The 20,228-nt window shown below is 60.2% G+C and overlaps 10 non-coding genes across 10 annotated transcripts; all 10 read left to right on the top strand.

Annotated features, from left to right (window-relative positions):
- Positions 1–519: 519 nt before the first annotated feature.
- TRNAS-AGA (transfer RNA serine (anticodon AGA)) lies at positions 520–601 on the top strand. Its single transcript has one exon. It is a non-coding gene; the product is annotated as a tRNA-Ser (tRNA).
- Positions 602–1,298: 697 nt separating this feature from the next.
- On the top strand, positions 1,299–1,370 carry TRNAM-CAU (transfer RNA methionine (anticodon CAU)). Its single transcript has one exon. It is a non-coding gene; the product is annotated as a tRNA-Met (tRNA).
- A 1,140-nt stretch (positions 1,371–2,510) lies between these two features.
- TRNAG-UCC (transfer RNA glycine (anticodon UCC)) lies at positions 2,511–2,582 on the top strand. The gene has a single exon. It is a non-coding gene; the product is annotated as a tRNA-Gly (tRNA).
- Positions 2,583–3,268: 686 nt separating this feature from the next.
- On the top strand, positions 3,269–3,351 carry TRNAL-CAG (transfer RNA leucine (anticodon CAG)). The gene has a single exon. It is a non-coding gene; the product is annotated as a tRNA-Leu (tRNA).
- A 997-nt stretch (positions 3,352–4,348) lies between these two features.
- On the top strand, positions 4,349–4,420 carry TRNAQ-CUG (transfer RNA glutamine (anticodon CUG)). The gene has a single exon. It is a non-coding gene; the product is annotated as a tRNA-Gln (tRNA).
- A 6,174-nt stretch (positions 4,421–10,594) lies between these two features.
- Positions 10,595–10,676, top strand: TRNAS-AGA (transfer RNA serine (anticodon AGA)). Its single transcript has one exon. It is a non-coding gene; the product is annotated as a tRNA-Ser (tRNA).
- A 697-nt stretch (positions 10,677–11,373) lies between these two features.
- On the top strand, positions 11,374–11,445 carry TRNAM-CAU (transfer RNA methionine (anticodon CAU)). Its single transcript has one exon. It is a non-coding gene; the product is annotated as a tRNA-Met (tRNA).
- A 1,140-nt stretch (positions 11,446–12,585) lies between these two features.
- On the top strand, positions 12,586–12,657 carry TRNAG-UCC (transfer RNA glycine (anticodon UCC)). Its single transcript has one exon. It is a non-coding gene; the product is annotated as a tRNA-Gly (tRNA).
- A 686-nt stretch (positions 12,658–13,343) lies between these two features.
- On the top strand, positions 13,344–13,426 carry TRNAL-CAG (transfer RNA leucine (anticodon CAG)). The gene has a single exon. It is a non-coding gene; the product is annotated as a tRNA-Leu (tRNA).
- Positions 13,427–14,423: 997 nt separating this feature from the next.
- On the top strand, positions 14,424–14,495 carry TRNAQ-CUG (transfer RNA glutamine (anticodon CUG)). Its single transcript has one exon. It is a non-coding gene; the product is annotated as a tRNA-Gln (tRNA).
- The last annotated feature ends 5,733 nt before the right edge of the window (positions 14,496–20,228 follow it).

Raw genomic sequence — 20,228 nt, 5'->3', positions numbered from 1 at the left:
TCTGCTGCTGACGGGGAGAGGCTGCCGGAGTTGGCGACTGCTCTTGCTGGGCTGGGATTGCCAGCAGGCAGAGCAGAGTGGGCAAAGGCAAGCGCTGTGAGTGGAGCTTGTCCTTGGGAAGCGTGTCATCTTCTTTGCCCCGCCACGCCCCGCGGCTGTCTTTCTTGGTCTCTGTTCTGTGCCACTGCATTTGCTCCTTCTCATTAAAGACCTTGTGCAGCACAGCTGGAGACTGGTGATGCTTTGTTCTCCTGCCCCCTCATCTGGCCAAGAGCTCTGCAAGGCCGAGCAAGCGGCCTTGGTGCTGAGTTTCTCTCAGATGGGTGCCTGAGGAGGCGGGGTTGGGAGGTGGGGGCATAGGTGCTGGTGTTGCGTCCCTGAAGGCCTGTGGAAGGCTGTGGCCATGTGCCGTCCATGGTCAGTGCATGGCTTGGAGTGCAGGCTGTCGCTGAAAGTGTCAGGGAGGCGGGTGTCCTTGGAGAGGGCACGTGATGAGCAGGGCAGAGAGGGCTGGGGCAGGTAGTTGTGGCCGAGTGGTGAAGGCGATGGACTAGAAATCCATTGGGGTTTCCCCGCGCAGGTTCGAATCCTGCCAACTACGGGGCGCAGCTGCATTTTGGGCTGCTGGCAATTCACCCCGCTGCAGCCACGGCACTCAGCTCCTCTCCCCGGAGATCCTCAGTAGGAATGAAGAAGGGAAGGGGCAATGGAGAGGGCACCTGGAGCTGAGCCACGGACCTCTTGATCTGCAGGGGAATACTTTCCCCTGAGCAAGAGGGCCCTGCGGCAGAGCGGCTGGGGCCACGCTCCCATCGGCGCCCACATCCCAGCCCTCCCCGTCCTGCTGTTGCTTTTTGAGGATGGGACGGGGAAGCAGGAAACACAAGCCCCAGAAGGGAGGCTTCAGCACTGCCCCCTTGTCCCTCGTCCCTCGTCCCTCGCCCTCCCAAAGAGGGTCTCCCAGCTCAGGCTGCCCAGAGCCTTCTGGGGATGTCTTGGAGCATTGAAGAGTGTCCGTCATGCAGTCGCGGGGTTTGCTGTGTGTCCTGCAGAGGCCCAGAGTCGGGCGGTGAAAGAGCAAGTGCCCCTGCAGGGCGAGGGGCAGGAGGCGCGGGGAGAAGGGCAAAGCAAGGCCCTTGAGGTAGGCATGCCAGGCGCGAAAGAGGTGAACTTTGGAGGGAGAGAGTTTCCCGCGCGGGCGAGGGCAGGGCGAAGAGGCAGGGAAGGAGGCAGGAGCGCTGGTGCTGTCCGGGAGCATCCTCAGGGCTGTGGCAGGTGCCAAAGAAGGCCCCACGGGGAGCAGAGTGGCGCAGCGGAAGCGTGCTGGGCCCATAACCCAGAGGTCGATGGATCAAAACCATCCTCTGCTATGGCAATTTCCTTTTGCCCTGCTCCTCACGCTTGCTGCCTCTCCCACCAACTTTGAACCGCCACTGCTCTACCTCTCTGGGCACCCATGCCCAGAGCGGCTCTCCCGCTCCCTCACACCCCTCTCTCTGCCCTCACGCCGCCTTCCTCCTTTGTCTCCTCGGCAGCCAGCGCTCCCAAAGCCACCCTCAGCAGGGCAGACGCAGGCTGAGGAGCAGCGGGCACAGCACAGCACACACCTCCCCGACCAGGTGGTGCCTCTTCTGGGGACACAGCTCTTTCTCCTTCCCATCACGCAGCTCAAGAGCAACTTCTCAGCCGTGAGCGGGTCCCTCCGGGGCTCTGCAGGTGGGCAGGAGGACAAGGCTGGGGCTGGTCTGGCAAAGACCGGTGGGGTCACCTTGGCCACGCGGGCTTTTTCTCCACCCGTGTCTCTCTGCTGCCATGCCCACTGGCAGGTCCGGCCAGCAGCAGGGCCGCGCAGGGATTCCCAGCGGGCACCGGATTGGCTCTGTGTGGGCTGGCTGTTGGCAGTGGAGGGGAGCGGGGGTGCTGCAGGGTGGCCTCTGTGAGGAGAGGCAAGGGGCTGCCCCGTGCCGCACACAGACGGTTCCATCTGCCTCCACTGTTGGCAAATTATTCTTTCCCCCAGCGAAGCCCCATTTGCCCGCAACAGTCTTTGCTAAGGCAGGTGCTTCTGCTTGTCTTGAGCCATGAGGTTTGTCCTCCCGTTCTGCATGCTCTGCGTCGCCCTGAGGGTGGGGAAAGGAGTGCGCAGCCGGGTGGGAGCTTGTCTGCGCTTAAAGCACGGCAGGTGCGTACACAGCGCGCAGGTTGGCTTGCAGAGCCCAGGCACGGGTGGGAGGCGTCTGAGCGCAGGTGGGGAGCGTCATCACTGGCAGCACCTGGAGTTTGCCTGGCCAAGATGTGAGGCGGAGAGAAGCAGAGGAGCAGGCTGAGGTGGTGCCCGTGTGCGGGGGTGCGTAAGGAGGAGTGGGCGCAGGGTGAGGAGCGTAGGATGAGGAGGCAGGTGGTTGTGTGCTGTGTCGGAGGGGAAGGCAGGTGGGGTTGGTCAGTGGAGGAGCAGGAGGGAGCGGAGGCTGTGGGGCTCAGGAGCAGAGGCAGCAGTGGCACAGCCAGATGCGTTGGTGGTATAGTGGTGAGCATAGCTGCCTTCCAAGCAGTTGACCCGGGTTCGATTCCTGGCCAACGCAGAGCCCTTTTCTTCAGCCAGCGGGCTCCCCAGTGCCTTGCCTCTGCTGCTCCCCGACAGCCCAGCTTTGCCCGCGGTGCTCAAGCCGTTCGTTGCCCTTCACTCCCCTGCAGCCTGCGGGCACGGCCAGCCCTCTGAGCACCTCCTAGCCCAGCAGACGCACGCCTGGCCTTTAGCGAGGCCCACCTTGCCCACAGCAGCCTCGGGGGGCTGCTCTGCACCATTCAGAGCTCCTTGGGCAGCGGCGAAGCCCTGGAGCAGGTGCCCAGAGCGCTTTGGCACTCCCTACGCCTGGGTGTCACGCTCGGCTTCCAAAGGGGCTCAGGCACGCAGCCGCCTGCTCCAGCTTTGGGGCTGGCCCTGCTTTCAGCAGGCGTTTGGATCACTAGTGACCGCTGAGGTGCCTTGCAGCCTGGCTCCTTGCGTGCTAGATGGAGGATGCTGACGCAGCCGTGCTTTTTCAGCCCGGGGAATGTAAGGTGTGAGGGCACCAGGCTGCAGTTTGTACCCTGGTGTGGGTACGGCGTGCGTTGTGAGGTGTGTGGAGGAGCTGCGGTGTCCCGTCAGCAGCCCTTGTTGGGAGCTGGGGCAGGAGGCAGGTGTCCCCCCAGCGGGGGCAGGAGGGGGCTGGCTGAGCTGGGCCGGCTCTGGCCGCTGCAGGGCCGGCAGCGGCGGCAGCAGCAGAGGGTCAGGATGGCCGAGCGGTCGAAGGCGCTGCATTCAGGTTGCAGTCTCCCTGGGAGGCGTGGGTTCGAGTCCCACTCCTGACAGCCCCCTCGCCTTGGGTGGCCTCCTTTATGGCCTCTCTCTCTCTTGGCCGGCACCCCTCTCTTAAGCGGAGCCTCCTGGCTCTTCTGGGGGCTCTGCTCAGCCTGCTGCACGTCCCAGCTCCTGATGAAGGAAAAATGGGCACCAACTCCCTAGGCTTACAACACACGCATGACCGAGAGCCCCGGCCTCTTCCATTTCCGACCACCACCTCTCCCCCTCCAGCCATCGAGTTGCCTCCTTGTAGGCCCCGGGAAGCTCCTCTTAGACCCCACAAAGCCTTTTCTTCTCTCAGCTAAGCAAGCCTTGCGCCCTCAGCCTCTCCTCACAAGGCCAGAGTCCCCCTCTGCTGAACTTGCTCCACTTCATCAAGGCCTTTCCTTGCTTCCCCACCTTTCCTTGCTTCTTCCGCTTTTTTGGAGACGAGGCAACTTTTCCCTCTCCTTAGTCATCGGGGAGCTCCTCTGCCCTCTGCTCCCGAAGCTGGAGAGCCCCTGAGGTGCCTCCTTGCCTCTGCGACGCCCAGTGGCACGTTCGATAGGTGCCAAGCCAGGATGTGGCCTTGCGCAGCAGGATTTCAACGGGGAAAGTTCCCCTGAAGTGTCAGTTCGTCACCAGCAAAGACGGGCAGCGTCAGGGGGAAGAGGGTGAGGCAGGAGTCAGGTCCCCCGTGTCAGAGGGCACCGGGGGCATTGGAGGCCGTGTGTCGTTTCTCTGCAGCCCTGTGAGAGGGCAGAGCCATCCTGAGGCAATGTCATCAGAGGGTGCGGGAGCAGGGTGTGCGATTTTCGAAGGAGGGGAGTGAGGAAGTCTGAGGCCCAGGAGAGGGGCGGTGTTGCGCCGCTGTGTGAAAAGGTGGCGTGGGTGTAGAGGTCTGCGTCGCCCTGTAGGAAGGCTGCAGCTGGGGATGGGCAGGGAGCTGGGGAGAGTGCCAGAGTGGTCCAGGAGGCATTGGGTGAGGCAGGGCAGGGAGAGGGGAAAGAAGAGAGGAGTCTGGGAGGTCCCATGGTGTAATGGTGAGCACTCTGGACTCTGAATCCAGCGATCTGAGTTCAAATCTCAGTGGGACCTGAGCCCTTTTGCTGCCCTGCCGTGCTCACACCTTCTTCCCTTGCCTCCCTCTTGCCTCAACTCTTCAATGCACTCCCACCTTCCTTCCTTTCCTGGGCTCCCAGCCCTGGCACCCCCAGCAGAGACCCCTCTCCTGCCCTGCGCCCGCCACAGCTCTCCAGCTTTCCTGAGCACCTTGGCTGCACGGCACATTCGACGGCTTTCTCTAGTTGCGTATTGGACGTCTCCAAAGGGGCACAATCTACAGCCTCCCCGGGCAACCGTTTCCCGTCTTTGACTGCCACGCTTTCTGCCATGACTTGCGTTTCCAGCTCTGCCCAGTGCTTCTGCCTCTCCCCGTCTCTCTGAGGCTTTGCTGTCTTTCTCGTGCCTACTCGCTTCTTTTTGGTGCTCTGCTTCCGGGAGCGCCCCCCACAACTGGCAGTGCCCCACGCATGGGCACAGTCTCACTCTCATGGGGAGAGCAGCTTCTCCCTCGGCCTTGCAGAGGTCTTGGCCAGATGAGGGGGCAGGAGAACAAAGCACCACCAGTCTCCAGCTGTGCTGCACAAGGTCTTTAATGAGAAGGAGCAAATGCAGTGGCACAGAACAGAGACCAAGAAAGACGGCCGCGGGGCACGGCGGGGCAAAGAGAATGACACGCTTCCCAAGGACAAGCTCCACTCACAGCGCTTGCCTTTGCCCACTCTGCTCTGCCTGCTGGCAATCCCAGCCCAGCAAGAGCAGTCGCCAACTCCGGCAGCCTCTCCCCGTCAGCAGCAGATTGAGCAGAGCAGAAGAGAACGAGCCCTTTCTCAAGGAGCTCAGAGCAAAGCGGAGGCAGGGGAGGCACGGCGAGGCCTGCCGTGCAGCCAGGAGCAGCGGGCACAGGTCCCTCCTGCCTGGGGGGATGAGGACAGCCAGCCCATCTGCAAGCCGTGGCCACGCTCCTGCTGCAGAGTTCCCGTCGTCCTTCCCGCTCCGAGAGGGATGATGCGCCGGCTTCAGCAGTTGAGACTGCAGCGGGGAACGGGCAGACACAGCCCTGACCCCCCCAGACCAAGGGAGCCCCCAGAAGAGATGGGAACCCCCCCGGCACTGAGGGAGCTCCCCACAGCAGCCGACAGAGAGGATCCCACGGCTGTGCTCTGGGGGAAAGAGGTGAGGATGGGGCCCGGCAGGGTCACCACCACCGGCGAGGCCTCGATGGCCACCGTCGAGTCAGCACAGCGGGCCACGCAGGGCTCACTGCAGCTGCTGGCGAGCGGGGTTGGGCCAGAGGCTCCGCAGGGGCGAGGGAGACAGGGTCTGAAGCAAGACATCTCTCGGTGAGGGAGGCACAGCTGAAACACAGAGCAGAGAGCCAACGTGGACCTCAGTATCAGTCTGTCTTTCTGCTCCTCAGCTCTCTCCATGGACACCCTTTCTTTTAAAAACACACGCTGTGCCTTCATCTCCCACTGCCCTCCTCGTGCCCTCCGAGCTGCAGGGCACAGGAAGGCTGACCCGGTTTTGGATAGGACCCCGCACGCTGGGTTTCAATCAATTGGGACGGACTGATCATAGCCCGTCGCCAGAGCAAACTTTGCTGCACTGAAGGCGGCACTGGACGCACGTGGCCATTTGGCTGGGGACCATCTGCTAAAGGTGCAAGTTCTGGTGGGCAGAGCTCCCTGCAGCTGAGCCCCATTGATGCCCTTCTGCTTGGAAGAACCCCCTCTTCCCTGCTCTCCCCAGACACCTCCCACAACAGGGAAAGAGCCCACAGCCCTCAAACAGTTCTGTTGCAGGGCCAGCCTTCGGCAGCCCAAGCATCAGCTCGAGTAGCCACCACGACAGCAGCTCAGCCCACAGGGAGAGATGGAGCAGGCTCAGGCTTACCTCGTTCCTGGAGGACAGGGAGGCAAGAGAGGAGCATGTGGAGCCAGAAGCAGCGCAGGCTTTTATGCTGTGTCCCAGAGCCCTGGCGGGGTCACAAACATTCCTGGCTCCTGAAGCATCGAAACACCCAGCAGCTACCGCTGGCTGAAGCCTCCCTGGTGATTAAGCCCTTGCCTCTTTCTCCTGAAGTGTTTTGCTCCCACTTCATAGCACCTAGAATCAAAGAATGAATTATTGAATGGTTTTGGGTTGGAAGGGACCTTCATGATCATCTACTTCCTACCCCTTTGCCATGGGTAGGGATACCTTCCATGAGATCAGGTTTCTCAAAGTGCCATCCAACCTGTCCTTGAACACTTCCAGGTATGGGGCATCCACAAGGTCTCTGGACCACTTGTTCCGGTGTCTCACCACGCTCATAGGAAAGAATTTCTTCCCAGTATCTAATCTACATCTACCCTCTTTTGTTTTAAAAGCATTACCCCCTCATCCAATCCCTACACTCCCTGATAAATAGTCCGTGCCCATCTTTCTGGAAGGTCTCTCAGGACCTTCCTCTTCTCTAGGCTCAACAACCCCAACTCTCTAAGCCTGTCCTCCTAAGGGAGGGGCTCCTGCCTCCTCCTCATCTTTTTTTCTGCCCATGAGCCCAGGGAACAAGGGCAGGTTCGTAATGACGAAGAGCAGAGGCTCGGGTAGGTCTCTTTCAAGTGACTTCTCCATGGGACCTCCATTGCCCTGTCCCTTGACGACTTGACCAGGCCCTCAGGCTTCTTCCAAGCAGGGGGCTGGGCTCAGCTTGGGAAGTGGGGAATCTGTTGGAAAGAAGCACATGAACGCGTAGGAGGGTGATCAAAGAGATGCCCTCATCCTTCCCTGAAGTAGACCCACACCCAAATTGGCCAGTTTTGCTGAGCAAGTTCATCCCAGAGGCCAAAGCCCTGGGTGTCCTGCTTTTGAGGAGAGCCTCAGGGCAGGGAGCCAAAAGCTCACGGCTCTTTTTTCTGGGTCAGAGATCAGGTGGCCCGTTCCATGCATTTCAAATTTCCAAGGGACATGGCATCAGTCTCCCAGAGCGCCTGGGAGTCATCGTGATGTGGAAGAGTTGGGGAAAAACCCTGAGCTCCATGACAACTTGAGTCACCCTTCTGTCAACTTCACTGGACATGGTGGCCCGGCCTCAGACGTGCCAGGGATACCACACTTCAGAGCCTCTTTCCTCCCAAAGTGCTGCTTTCCTCAAACACTTTCTAGCACCATTCCTGAATCAGTTGGTGCTTCTATCCAATCCTGTGCTGCAGCTGTCCATACCACCCAACGGTGGCACCATGGGATGCATCCCTGTCCCAGCTTCATAAGGAAAACCAACTCGGAGGTCTCAGGCTAGTGTACTAGGAGGGTTTAAGTGGGCTTCTGTAATACACGTTGCTTTTGTCACTGCCCTCTTCGTGGTCAGCATGGCCACCAGTCACGGTCAAATTCAGCTATGAGGGACGCCTCAGGTCAGCTCTCAAGGGCTTTCAGTGCAGGCACTCGGGCTAATCCTGAGAGACGTTTCTCCCCGGGGGTCACCTTAGACGCACAGGAGACTCTGGGTAAAGTCAGGCAGAACATCAAGACTGCACAGTGTCATAAGGGAGAAGAGACTCATTAACCAGGGACGAGGCAAAGCTCAACGGCAAGAAAAGTCCATTGTGGGCTGGAAGGATGTCCTCGGTGGGCCAGAGTGATGGCCACGAGGACCTTGCTTATGCTCATCAGGCTCTGCCACGGCCTGCTTTTGTGGTCAAAGAGATGCCCGCGTCCTTCCCTGGAAGAGACCCACCCCCAAATTGACCTGTTTTGCTCAGCGAGTTCAGCCCAGAGGCCGAAGCCCGGGGTGGCCTGCTTTTGAGGTGAGGCCTGGGGGAGGCAGCCAAAAGCTCATGGCACTTTTACCTGGGTCAGGGATGGGGTGGCCCATTCCATGCATTTCAAGTTTCAAAGGGACATGGCATCAGTCTCCCAGAGCGCCTGGGAGTCATCGTGATGTGGAAGAGTTGGGAAAAACCCGGAGCTCCAGGCAGACGTGAGTCATCGTGCTGTGGACTTCAGTGGACACAGTGCCCTAGTCTCAGGCGTTCCAGGGATACCAGAGCTTACCGCTCTCTACAGCTACCTGAAAGGAGGTTGTAGAGAGCTGGGGTTGCTTTCTTCTCCCAAGTAACAGGCGACAGGACAAGAGGAAACCGCCTCAAGTTGCGCTAGGGGAGGTTTAGATGAGAGGTTAGAAAATTTTTACACTGAGAGGGTTATCAAGCATTGGATCAGGCTGCCCAGGGAAGTGGTGGAATCGTCATCCCTGGAGGTATTTAAAAGACGGGTAAACGTAGAGCTTCGCAATTGGGTTTAGTGATGGGTTTTGTCAGTGTTAGCTTGATGGTTGGACTCCCTGATCTGAAAGATCCCTTCCAACCTGGGCAATTCTAGGATTCTATGACGTTTGGTGCTATGACGTGGGAGCAAAACACTTCAGGAGAAAGAGGCAAGGGCTTAATCACCAGGGAGGCTTCAGCCAGCGGTAGCTGCTGGGTGTTTCGATGCTTCAGGAGCCAGGAATGTTTGTGACCCCGCCAGGGCTCTGGGACACAGCATAAAAGCCTGCGCTGCTTCTGGCTCCACATGCTCCTCTCTTGCCTCCCTGTCCTCCAGGAACGAGGTAAGCCTGAGCCTGCTCCATCTCTCCCTGTGGGCTGAGCTGCTGTCGTGGTGGCTACTCGAGCTGATGCTTGGGCTGCCGAAGGCTGGCCCTGCAACAGAACTGTTTGAGGGCTGTGGGCTCTTTCCCTGTTGTGGGAGGTGTCTGGGGAGAGCAGGGAAGAGGGGGTTCTTCCAAGCAGAAGGGCATCAATGGGGCTCAGCTGCAGGGAGCTCTGCCCACCAGAACTTGCACCTTTAGCAGATGGTCCCCAGCCAAATGGCCACGTGCGTCCAGTGCCGCCTTCAGTGCAGCAAAGTTTGCTCTGGCGACGGGCTATGATCAGTCCGTCCCAATTGATTGAAACCCAGCGTGCTGGGTCCTATCCAAAACCGGGTCAGCCTTCCTGTGCCCTGCAGCTCGGAGGGCACGAGGAGGGCAGTGGGAGATGAAGGCACAGCGTGTGTTTTTAAAAGAAAGGGTGTCCATGGAGAGAGCTGAGGAGCAGAAAGACAGACTGATACTGAGGTCCGCGTTGGCTCTCTGCTCTGTGTTTCAGCTGTGCCTCCCTCACCGAGAGATGTCTTGCTTCAGACCCTGTCTCCCTCGCCCCTGCGGAGCCTCTGGCCCAACCCCGCTCGCCAGCAGCTGCAGTGAGCCCTGCGTGGCCCGCTGCGCTGACTCGACGGTGGCCATCGAGGCCTCGCCGGTGGTGGTGACCCTGCCGGGCCCCATCCTCACCTCTTTCCCCCAGAGCACAGCCGTGGGATCCTCTCTGTCGGCTGCTGTGGGGAGCTCCCTCAGTGCCGGGGGGGTTCCCATCTCTTCTGGGGGCTCCCTTGGTCTGGGGGGGTCAGGGCTGTGTCTGCCCGTTCCCCGCTGCAGTCTCAACTGCTGAAGCCGGCGCATCATCCCTCTCGGAGCGGGAAGGACGACGGGAACTCTGCAGCAGGAGCGTGGCCACGGCTTGCAGATGGGCTGGCTGTCCTCATCCCCCCAGGCAGGAGGGACCTGTGCCCGCTGCTCCTGGCTGCACGGCAGGCCTCGCCGTGCCTCCCCTGCCTCCGCTTTGCTCTGAGCTCCTTGAGAAAGGGCTCGTTCTCTTCTGCTCTGCTCAATCTGCTGCTGACGGGGAGAGGCTGCCGGAGTTGGCGACTGCTCTTGCTGGGCTGGGATTGCCAGCAGGCAGAGCAGAGTGGGCAAAGGCAAGCGCTGTGAGTGGAGCTTGTCCTTGGGAAGCGTGTCATCTTCTTTGCCCCGCCACGCCCCGCGGCTGTCTTTCTTGGTCTCTGTTCTGTGCCACTGCATTTGCTCCTTCTCATTAAAGACCTTGTGCAGCACAGCTGGAGACTGGTGGTGCTTTGTTCTCCTGCCCCCTCATCTGGCCAAGAGCTCTGCAAGGCCGAGCAAGTGGCCTTGGTGCTGAGTTTCTCTCAGATGGGTGCCTGAGGAGGCGGGGTTGGGAGGTGGGGGCATAGGTGCTGGTGTTGCGTCCCTGAAGGCCTGTGGAAGGCTGTGGCCATGTGCCGTCCATGGTCAGTGCATGGCTTGGAGTGCAGGCTGTCGCTGAAAGTGTCAGGGAGGCGGGTGTCCTTGGAGAGGGCACGTGATGAGCAGGGCAGAGAGGGCTGGGGCAGGTAGTTGTGGCCGAGTGGTGAAGGCGATGGACTAGAAATCCATTGGGGTTTCCCCGCGCAGGTTCGAATCCTGCCAACTACGGGGCGCAGCTGCATTTTGGGCTGCTGGCAATTCACCCCGCTGCAGCCACGGCACTCAGCTCCTCTCCCCGGAGATCCTCAGTAGGAATGAAGAAGGGAAGGGGCAATGGAGAGGGCACCTGGAGCTGAGCCACGGACCTCTTGATCTGCAGGGGAATACTTTCCCCTGAGCAAGAGGGCCCTGCGGCAGAGCGGCTGGGGCCACGCTCCCATCGGCGCCCACATCCCAGCCCTCCCCGTCCTGCTGTTGCTTTTTGAGGATGGGACGGGGAAGCAGGAAACACAAGCCCCAGAAGGGAGGCTTCAGCACTGCCCCCTTGTCCCTCGTCCCTCGTCCCTCGCCCTCCCAAAGAGGGTCTCCCAGCTCAGGCTGCCCAGAGCCTTCTGGGGATGTCTTGGAGCATTGAAGAGTGTCCGTCATGCAGTCGCGGGGTTTGCTGTGTGTCCTGCAGAGGCCCAGAGTCGGGCGGTGAAAGAGCAAGTGCCCCTGCAGGGCGAGGGGCAGGAGGCGCGGGGAGAAGGGCAAAGCAAGGCCCTTGAGGTAGGCATGCCAGGCGCGAAAGAGGTGAACTTTGGAGGGAGAGAGTTTCCCGCGCGGGCGAGGGCAGGGCGAAGAGGCAGGGAAGGAGGCAGGAGCGCTGGTGCTGTCCGGGAGCATCCTCAGGGCTGTGGCAGGTGCCAAAGAAGGCCCCACGGGGAGCAGAGTGGCGCAGCGGAAGCGTGCTGGGCCCATAACCCAGAGGTCGATGGATCGAAACCATCCTCTGCTATGGCAATTTCCTTTTGCCCTGCTCCTCACGCTTGCTGCCTCTCCCACCAACTTTGAACCGCCACTGCTCTACCTCTCTGGGCACCCATGCCCAGAGCGGCTCTCCCGCTCCCTCACACCCCTCTCTCTGCCCTCACGCCGCCTTCCTCCTTTGTCTCCTCGGCAGCCAGCGCTCCCAAAGCCACCCTCAGCAGGGCAGACGCAGGCTGAGGAGCAGCGGGCACAGCACAGCACACACCTCCCCGACCAGGTGGTGCCTCTTCTGGGGACACAGCTCTTTCTCCTTCCCATCACGCAGCTCAAGAGCAACTTCTCAGCCGTGAGCGGGTCCCTCCGGGGCTCTGCAGGTGGGCAGGAGGACAAGGCTGGGGCTGGTCTGGCAAAGACCGGTGGGGTCACCTTGGCCACGCGGGCTTTTTCTCCACCCGTGTCTCTCTGCTGCCATGCCCACTGGCAGGTCCGGCCGGCAGCAGGGCCGCGCAGGGATTCCCAGCGGGCACCGGATTGGCTCTGTGTGGGCTGGCTGTTGGCAGTGGAGGGGAGCGGGGGTGCTGCAGGGTGGCCTCTGTGAGGAGAGGCAAGGGGCTGCCCCGTGCCGCACACAGACGGTTCCATCTGCCTCCACTGTTGGCAAATTATTCTTTCCCCCAGCGAAGCCCCATTTGCCCGCAACAGTCTTTGCTAAGGCAGGTGCTTCTGCTTGTCTTGAGCCATGAGGTTTGTCCTCCCGTTCTGCATGCTCTGCGTCGCCCTGAGGGTGGGGAAAGGAGTGCGCAGCCGGGTGGGAGCTTGTCTGCGCTTAAAGCACGGCAGGTGCGTACACAGCGCGCAGGTTGGCTTGCAGAGCCCAGGCACGGGTGGGAGGCGTCTGAGCGCAGGTGGGGAGCATCATCACTGGCAGCACCTGGAGTTTGCCTGGCCAAGATGTGAGGCGGAGAGAAGCAGAGGAGCAGGCTGAGGTGGTGCCCGTGTGCGGGGGTGCGTAAGGAGGAGTGGGCACAGGGTGAGGAGCGTAGGATGAGGAGGCAGGTGGTTGTGTGCTGTGTCGGAGGGGAAGGCAGGTGGGGTTGGTCAGTGGAGGAGCAGGAGGGAGCGGAGGCTGTGGGGCTCAGGAGCAGAGGCAGCAGTGGCACAGCCAGATGCGTTGGTGGTATAGTGGTGAGCATAGCTGCCTTCCAAGCAGTTGACCCGGGTTCGATTCCTGGCCAACGCAGAGCCCTTTTCTTCAGCCAGCGGGCTCCCCAGTGCCTTGCCTCTGCTGCTCCCCGACAGCCCAGCTTTGCCCGCGGTGCTCAAGCCGTTCGTTGCCCTTCACTCCCCTGCAGCCTGCGGGCACGGCCAGCCCTCTGAGCACCTCCTAGCCCAGCAGACGCACGCCTGGCCTTTAGCGAGGCCCACCTTGCCCACAGCAGCCTCGGGGGGCTGCTCTGCACCATTCAGAGCTCCTTGGGCAGCGGCGAAGCCCTGGAGCAGGTGCCCAGAGCGCTTTGGCACTCCCTACGCCTGGGTGTCACGCTCGGCTTCCAAAGGGGCTCAGGCACGCAGCCGCCTGCTCCAGCTTTGGGGCTGGCCCTGCTTTCAGCAGGCGTTTGGATCACTAGTGACCGCTGAGGTGCCTTGCAGCCTGGCTCCTTGCGTGCTAGATGGAGGATGCTGACGCAGCCGTGCTTTTTCAGCCCGGGGAATGTAAGGTGTGAGGGCACCAGGCTGCAGTTTGTACCCTGGTGTGGGTACGGCGTGCGTTGTGAGGTGTGTGGAGGAGCTGCGGTGTCCCGTCAGCAGCCCTTGTTGGGAGCTGGGGCAGGAGGCAGGTGTCCCCCCAGCGGGGGCAGGAGGGGGCTGGCTGAGCTGGGCCGGCTCTGGCCGCTGCAGGGCCGGCAGCGGCGGCAGCAGCAGAGGGTCAGGATGGCCGAGCGGTCGAAGGCGCTGCATTCAGGTTGCAGTCTCCCTGGGAGGCGTGGGTTCGAGTCCCACTCCTGACAGCCCCCTCGCCTTGGGTGGCCTCCTTTATGGCCTCTCTCTCTCTTGGCCGGCACCCCTCTCTTAAGCGGAGCCTCCTGGCTCTTCTGGGGGCTCTGCTCAGCCTGCTGCACGTCCCAGCTCCTGATGAAGGAAAAATGGGCACCAACTCCCTAGGCTTACAACACACGCATGACCGAGAGCCCCGGCCTCTTCCGTTTCCGACCACCACCTCTCCCCCTCCAGCCATCGAGTTGCCTCCTTGTAGGCCCCGGGAAGCTCCTCTTAGACCCCACAAAGCCTTTTCTTCTCTCAGCTAAGCAAGCCTTGCGCCCTCAGCCTCTCCTCACAAGGCCAGAGTCCCCCTCTGCTGAACTTGCTCCACTTCATCAAGGCCTTTCCTTGCTTCCCCACCTTTCCTTGCTTCTTCCGCTTTTTTGGAGACGAGGCAACTTTTCCCTCTCCTTAGTCATCGGGGAGCTCCTCTGCCCTCTGCTCCCGAAGCTGGAGAGCCCCTGAGGTGCCTCCTTGCCTCTGCGACGCCCAGTGGCACGTTCGATAGGTGCCAAGCCAGGATGTGGCCTTGCGCAGCAGGATTTCAACGGGGAAAGTTCCCCTGAAGTGTCAGTTCGTCACCAGCAAAGACGGGCAGCGTCAGGGGGAAGAGGGTGAGGCAGGAGTCAGGTCCCCCGTGTCAGAGGGCACCGGGGGCATTGGAGGCCGTGTGTCGTTTCTCTGCAGCCCTGTGAGAGGGCAGAGCCATCCTGAGGCAATGTCATCAGAGGGTGCGGGAGCAGGGTGTGCGATTTTCGAAGGAGGGGAGTGAGGAAGTCTGAGGCCCAGGAGAGGGGCGGTGTTGCGCCGCTGTGTGAAAAGGTGGCGTGGGTGTAGAGGTCTGCGTCGCCCTGTAGGAAGGCTGCAGCTGGGGATGGGCAGGGAGCTGGGGAGAGTGCCAGAGTGGTCCAGGAGGCATTGGGTGAGGCAGGGCAGGGAGAGGGGAAAGAAGAGAGGAGTCTGGGAGGTCCCATGGTGTAATGGTGAGCACTCTGGACTCTGAATCCAGCGATCTGAGTTCAAATCTCAGTGGGACCTGAGCCCTTTTGCTGCCCTGCCGTGCTCACACCTTCTTCCCTTGCCTCAACTCTTCAATGCACTCCCACCTTCCTTCCTTTCCTGGGCTCCCAGCCCTGGCACCCCCAGCAGAGACCCCTCTCCTGCCCTGCGCCCGCCACAGCTCTCCAGCTTTCCTGAGCACCTCGGCTGCACGGCACATTCGACGGCTTTCTCTAGTTGCGTATTGGACGTCTCCAAAGGGGCACAATCTACAGCCTCCCCGGGCAACCGTTTCCCGTCTTTGACTGCCACGCTTTCTGCCATGACTTGCGTTTCCAGCTCTGCCCAGTGCTTCTGCCTCTCCCCGTCTCTCTGAGGCTTTGCTGTCTTTCTCGTGCCTACTCGCTTCTTTTTGGTGCTCTGCTTCCGGGAGCGCCCCCCACAACTGGCAGTGCCCCACGCATGGGCACAGTCTCACTCTCATGGGGAGAGCAGCTTCTCCCTCGGCCTTGCAGAGGTCTTGGCCAGATGAGGGGGCAGGAGAACAAAGCACCACCAGTCTCCAGCTGTGCTGCACAAGGTCTTTAATGAGAAGGAGCAAATGCAGTGGCACAGAACAGAGACCAAGAAAGACAGCCGCGGGGCACGGCGGGGCAAAGAGAATGACACGCTTCCCAAGGACAAGCTCCACTCACAGCGCTTGCCTTTGCCCACTCTGCTCTGCCTGCTGGCAATCCCAGCCCAGCAAGAGCAGTCGCCAACTCCGGCAGCCTCTCCCCGTCAGCAGCAGACTGAGCAGAGCAGAAGAGAACGAGCCCTTTCTCAAGGAGCTCAGAGCAAAGCGGAGGCAGGGGAGGCACGGCGAGGCCTGCCGTGCAGCCAGGAGCAGCGGGCACAGGTCCCTCCTGCCTGGGGGGATGAGGACAGCCAGCCCATCTGCAAGCCGTGGCCACGCTCCTGCTGCAGAGTTCCCGTCGTCCTTCCCGCTCCGAGAGGGATGATGCGCCGGCTTCAGCAGTTGAGACTGCAGCGGGGAACGGGCAGACACAGCCCTGACCCCCCCAGACCAAGGGAGCCCCCAGAAGAGATGGGAACCCCACCGGCACTGAGGGAGCTCCCCACAGCAGCCGACAGAGAGGATCCCACGGCTGTGCTCTGGGGGAAAGAGGTGAGGATGGGGCCCGGCAGGGTCACCACCACCGGCGAGGCCTCGATGGCCACCGTCGAGTCAGCGCAGCGGGCCACGCAGGGCTCACTGCAGCTGCTGGCGAGCGGGGTTGGGCCAGAGGCTCCGCAGGGGCGAGGGAGACAGGGTCTGAAGCAAGACATCTCTCGGTGAGGGAGGCACAGCTGAAACACAGAGCAGAGAGCCAACGCGGACCTCAGTATCAGTCTGTCTTTCTGCTCCTCAGCTCTCTCCATGGACACCCTTTCTTTTAAAAACACACGCTGTGCCTTCATCTCCCACTGCCCTCCTCGTGCCCTCCGAGCTGCAGGGCACAGGAAGGCTGACCCGGTTTTGGATAGGACCCAGCACGCTGGGTTTCAATCAATCGGGACGGACTGATCATAGCCCGTCGCCAGAGCAAACTTTGCTGCACTGAAGGCGGCACTGGACGCACGTGGCCATTTGGCTGGGGACCATCTGCTAAAGGTGCAAGTTCTGGTGGGCAGAGCTCCCTGCAGCTGAGCCCCATTGATGCCCTTCTGCTTGGAAGAACCCCCTCTTCCCTGCTCTCCCCAGACACCTCCCACAACAGGGAAAGAGCCCACAGCCCTCAAACAGTTCTGTTGCAGGGCCAGCCTTCGGCAGCCCAAGCATCAGCTCGAGTAGCCACCACGACAGCAGCTCAGCCCACAGGGAGAGATGGAGCAGGCTCAGGCTTACCTCGTTCCTGGAGGACAGGGAGGCAAGAGAGGAGCATGTGGAGCCAGAAGCAGCGCAGGCTTTTATGCTGTGTCCCAGAGCCCTGGCGGGGTCACAAACATTCCTGGCTCCTGAAGCATCGAAACACCCAGCAGCTACCGCTGGCTGAAGCCTCCCTGGTGATTAAGCCCTTGCCTCTTTCTCCTGAAGTGTTTTGCTCCCACGTCATAGCACCAAACGTCATAGAATCCTAGAATTGCCCAGGTTGGAAGGGATCTTTCAGATCAGGGAGTCCAACCATCAAGCTAACACTGACAAAACCCATCACTAAACCCAATTGCGAAGCTCTACGTTTACCCGTCTTTTAAATACCTCCAGGGATGACGATTCCACCACTTCCCTGGGCAGCCTGATCCAATGCTTGATAACCCTCTCAGTGTAAAAATTTTCTAACCTCTCATCTAAACCTCCCCTAGCGCAACTTGAGGCGGTTTCCTCTTGTCCTGTCGCCTGTTACTTTGGAGAAGAAAGCAACCCCAGCTCTCTACAACCTCCTTTCAGGTAGCTGTAGAGAGCGGTAAGCTCTGGTATCCCTGGAACGCCTGAGACTAGGGCACTGTGTCCACTGAAGTCCACAGCACGATGACTCACGTCTGCCTGGAGCTCCGGGTTTTTCCCAACTCTTCCACATCACGATGACTCCCAGGCGCTCTGGGAGACTGATGCCATGTCCCTTTGAAACTTGAAATGCATGGAATGGGCCACCCCATCCCTGACCCAGGTAAAAGTGCCATGAGCTTTTGGCTGCCTCCCCCAGGCCTCACCTCAAAAGCAGGCCACCCCGGGCTTCGGCCTCTGGGCTGAACTCGCTGAGCAAAACAGGTCAATTTGGGGGTGGGTCTCTTCCAGGGAAGGACGCGGGCATCTCTTTGACCACAAAAGCAGGCCGTGGCAGAGCCTGATGAGCATAAGCAAGGTCCTCGTGGCCATCACTCTGGCCCACCGAGGACATCCTTCCAGCCCACAATGGACTTTTCTTGCCGTTGAGCTTTGCCTCGTCCCTGGTTAATGAGTCTCTTCTCCCTTATGACACTGTGCAGTCTTGATGTTCTGCCTGACTTTACCCAGAGTCTCCTGTGCGTCTAAGGTGACCCCCGGGGAGAAACGTCTCTCAGGATTAGCCCGAGTGCCTGCACTGAAAGCCCTTGAGAGCTGACCTGAGGTGTCCCTCATAGCTGAATTTGACCGTGACTGGTGGCCATGCTGACCACGAAGAGGGCAGTGACAAAAGCAACATGTATTACGGAAGCCCACTTAAACCCTCCTAGTACACTAGCCTGAGACCTCCGAGTTGGTTTTCCTTATGAAGCTGGGACAGAGCTGCATCCCATGGTGCCACCGTTGGGTGGTATGGACAGCTGCAGCACAGGATTGGATAGAAGCACCAACTGATTCAGGAATGGTGCTAGAAAGTGTTTGAGGAAAGCAGCACTTTGGGAGGAAAGAGGCTCTGAAGTGTGGTATCCCTGGCACGTCTGAGGCCGGGCCACCATGTCCAGTGAAGTTGACAGAAGGGTGACTCAAGTTGTCATGGAGCTCAGGGTTTTTCCCCAACTCTTCCACATCACGATGACTCCCAGGCGCTCTGGGAGACTGATGCCATGTCCCTTGGAAATTTGAAATGCATGGAATGGGCCACCTGATCTCTGACCCAGAAAAAAGAGCCGTGAGCTTTTGGCTCCCTGCCCTGAGGCTCTCCTCAAAAGCAGGACACCCAGGGCTTTGGCCTCTGGGATGAACTTGCTCAGCAAAACTGGCCAATTTGGGTGTGGGTCTACTTCAGGGAAGGATGAGGGCATCTCTTTGATCACCCTCCTACGCGTTCATGTGCTTCTTTCCAACAGATTCCCCACTTCCCAAGCTGAGCCCAGCCCCCTGCTTGGAAGAAGCCTGAGGGCCTGGTCAAGTCGTCAAGGGACAGGGCAATGGAGGTCCCATGGAGAAGTCACTTGAAAGACACCTACCCGAGCCTCTGCTCTTCGTCGTTACGAACCTGCCCTTGTTCCCTGGGCTCATGGGCAGAAAAAAAGATGAGGAGGAGGCAGGAGCCCCTCCCTTAGGAGGACAGGCTTAGAGAGTTGGGGTTGTTGAGCCTAGAGAAGAGGAAGGTCCTGAGAGACCTTCCAGAAAGATGGGCACGGACTATTTATCAGGGAGTGTAGGGATTGGATGAGGGGGTAATGCTTTTAAAACAAAAGAGGGTAGATGTAGATTAGATACTGGGAAGAAATTCTTTCCTATGAGCGTGGTGAGACACCGGAACAAGTGGTCCAGAGACCTTGTGGATGCCCCATACCTGGAAGTGTTCAAGGACAGGTTGGATGGCACTTTGAGAAACCTGATCTCATGGAAGGTATCCCTACCCATGGCAAAGGGGTAGGAAGTAGATGATCATGAAGGTCCCTTCCAACCCAAAACCATTCAATAATTCATTCTTTGATTCTAGGTGCTATGAAGTGGGAGCAAAACATTTCAGGAGAAAGAGGCAAGGGCTTAATCACCAGGGAGGCTTCAGCCAGCGGTAGCTGCTGGGTGTTTCGATGCTTCAGGAGCCAGGAATGTTTGTGACCCCGCCAGGGCTCTGGGACACAGCATAAAAGCCTGCGCTGCTTCTGGCTCCACATGCTCCTCTCTTGCCTCCCTGTCCTCCAGGAACGAGGTAAGCCTGAGCCTGCTCCATCTCTCCCTGTGGGCTGAGCTGCTGTCGTGGTGGCTACTCGAGCTGATGCTTGGGCTGCCGAAGGCTGGCCCTGCAACAGAACTGTTTGAGGGCTGTGGGCTCTTTCCCTGTTGTGGGAGGTGTCTGGGGAGAGCAGGGAAGAGGGGGTTCTTCCAAGCAGAAGGGCATCAATGGGGCTCAGCTGCAGGGAGCTCTGCCCACCAGAACTTGCACCTTTAGCAGATGGTTCCCAGCCAAATGGCCACGTGCGTCCAGTGCCGCCTTCAGTGCAGCAAAGTTTGCTCTGGCGACGGGCTATGATCAGTCCGTCCCAATTGATTGAAACCCAGCGTGCGGGGTCCTATCCAAAACCGGGTCAGCCTTCCTGTGCCCTGCAGCTCGGAGGGCACGAGGAGGGCAGTGGGAGATGAAGGCACAGCGTGTGTTTTTGAAAGAAAGGGTGTCCATGGAGAGAGCTGAGGAGCAGAAAGACAGACTGAAACTGAGGTCCGCGTTGGCTCTCTGCTCTGTGTTTCAGCTGTGCCTCCCTCACCGAGAGATGTCTTGCTTCAGACCCTGTCTCCCTCGCCCCTGCGGAGCCTCTGGCCCAACCCCGCTCGCCAGCAGCTGCAGTGAGCCCTGCGTGGCCCGCTGCGCTGACTCGACGGTGGCCATCCAGGCCTCGCCGGTGGTGGTGACCCTGCCGGGCCCCATCCTCACCTCTTTCCCCCAGAGCACAGCCGTGGGATCCTCTCTGTCGGCTGCTGTGGGGAGCTCCCTCAGTGCCGGGGGGGTTCCCATCTCTTCTGGGGGCTCCCTTGGTCTGGGGGGGTCAGGGCTGTGTCTGCCCGTTCCCCGCTGCAGTCTCAACTGCTGAAGCCGGCGCATCATCCCTCTCGGAGCGGGAAGGACGACGGGAACTCTGCAGCAGGAGCGTGGCCACGGCTTGCAGATGGGCTGGCTGTCCTCATCCCCCCAGGCAGGAGGGACCTGTGCCCGCTGCTCCTGGCTGCACGGCAGGCCTCGCCGTGCCTCCCCTGCCTCCGCTTTGCTCTGAGCTCCTTGAGAAAGGGCTCGTTCTCTTCTGCTCTGCTCAGTCTGCTGCTGACGGGGAGAGGCTGCCGGAGTTGGCGACTGCTCTTGCTGGGCTGGGATTGCCAGCAGGCAGAGCAGAGTGGGCAAAGGC

The sequence above is a fragment of the Larus michahellis genome, chromosome 9, assembly GCF_964199755.1.
Source record: "Larus michahellis chromosome 9, bLarMic1.1, whole genome shotgun sequence".
Taxonomy (NCBI): Eukaryota; Metazoa; Chordata; class Aves; order Charadriiformes; family Laridae; genus Larus; species Larus michahellis.
This window is presented reverse-complemented; position numbering and strand designations above follow the sequence as displayed.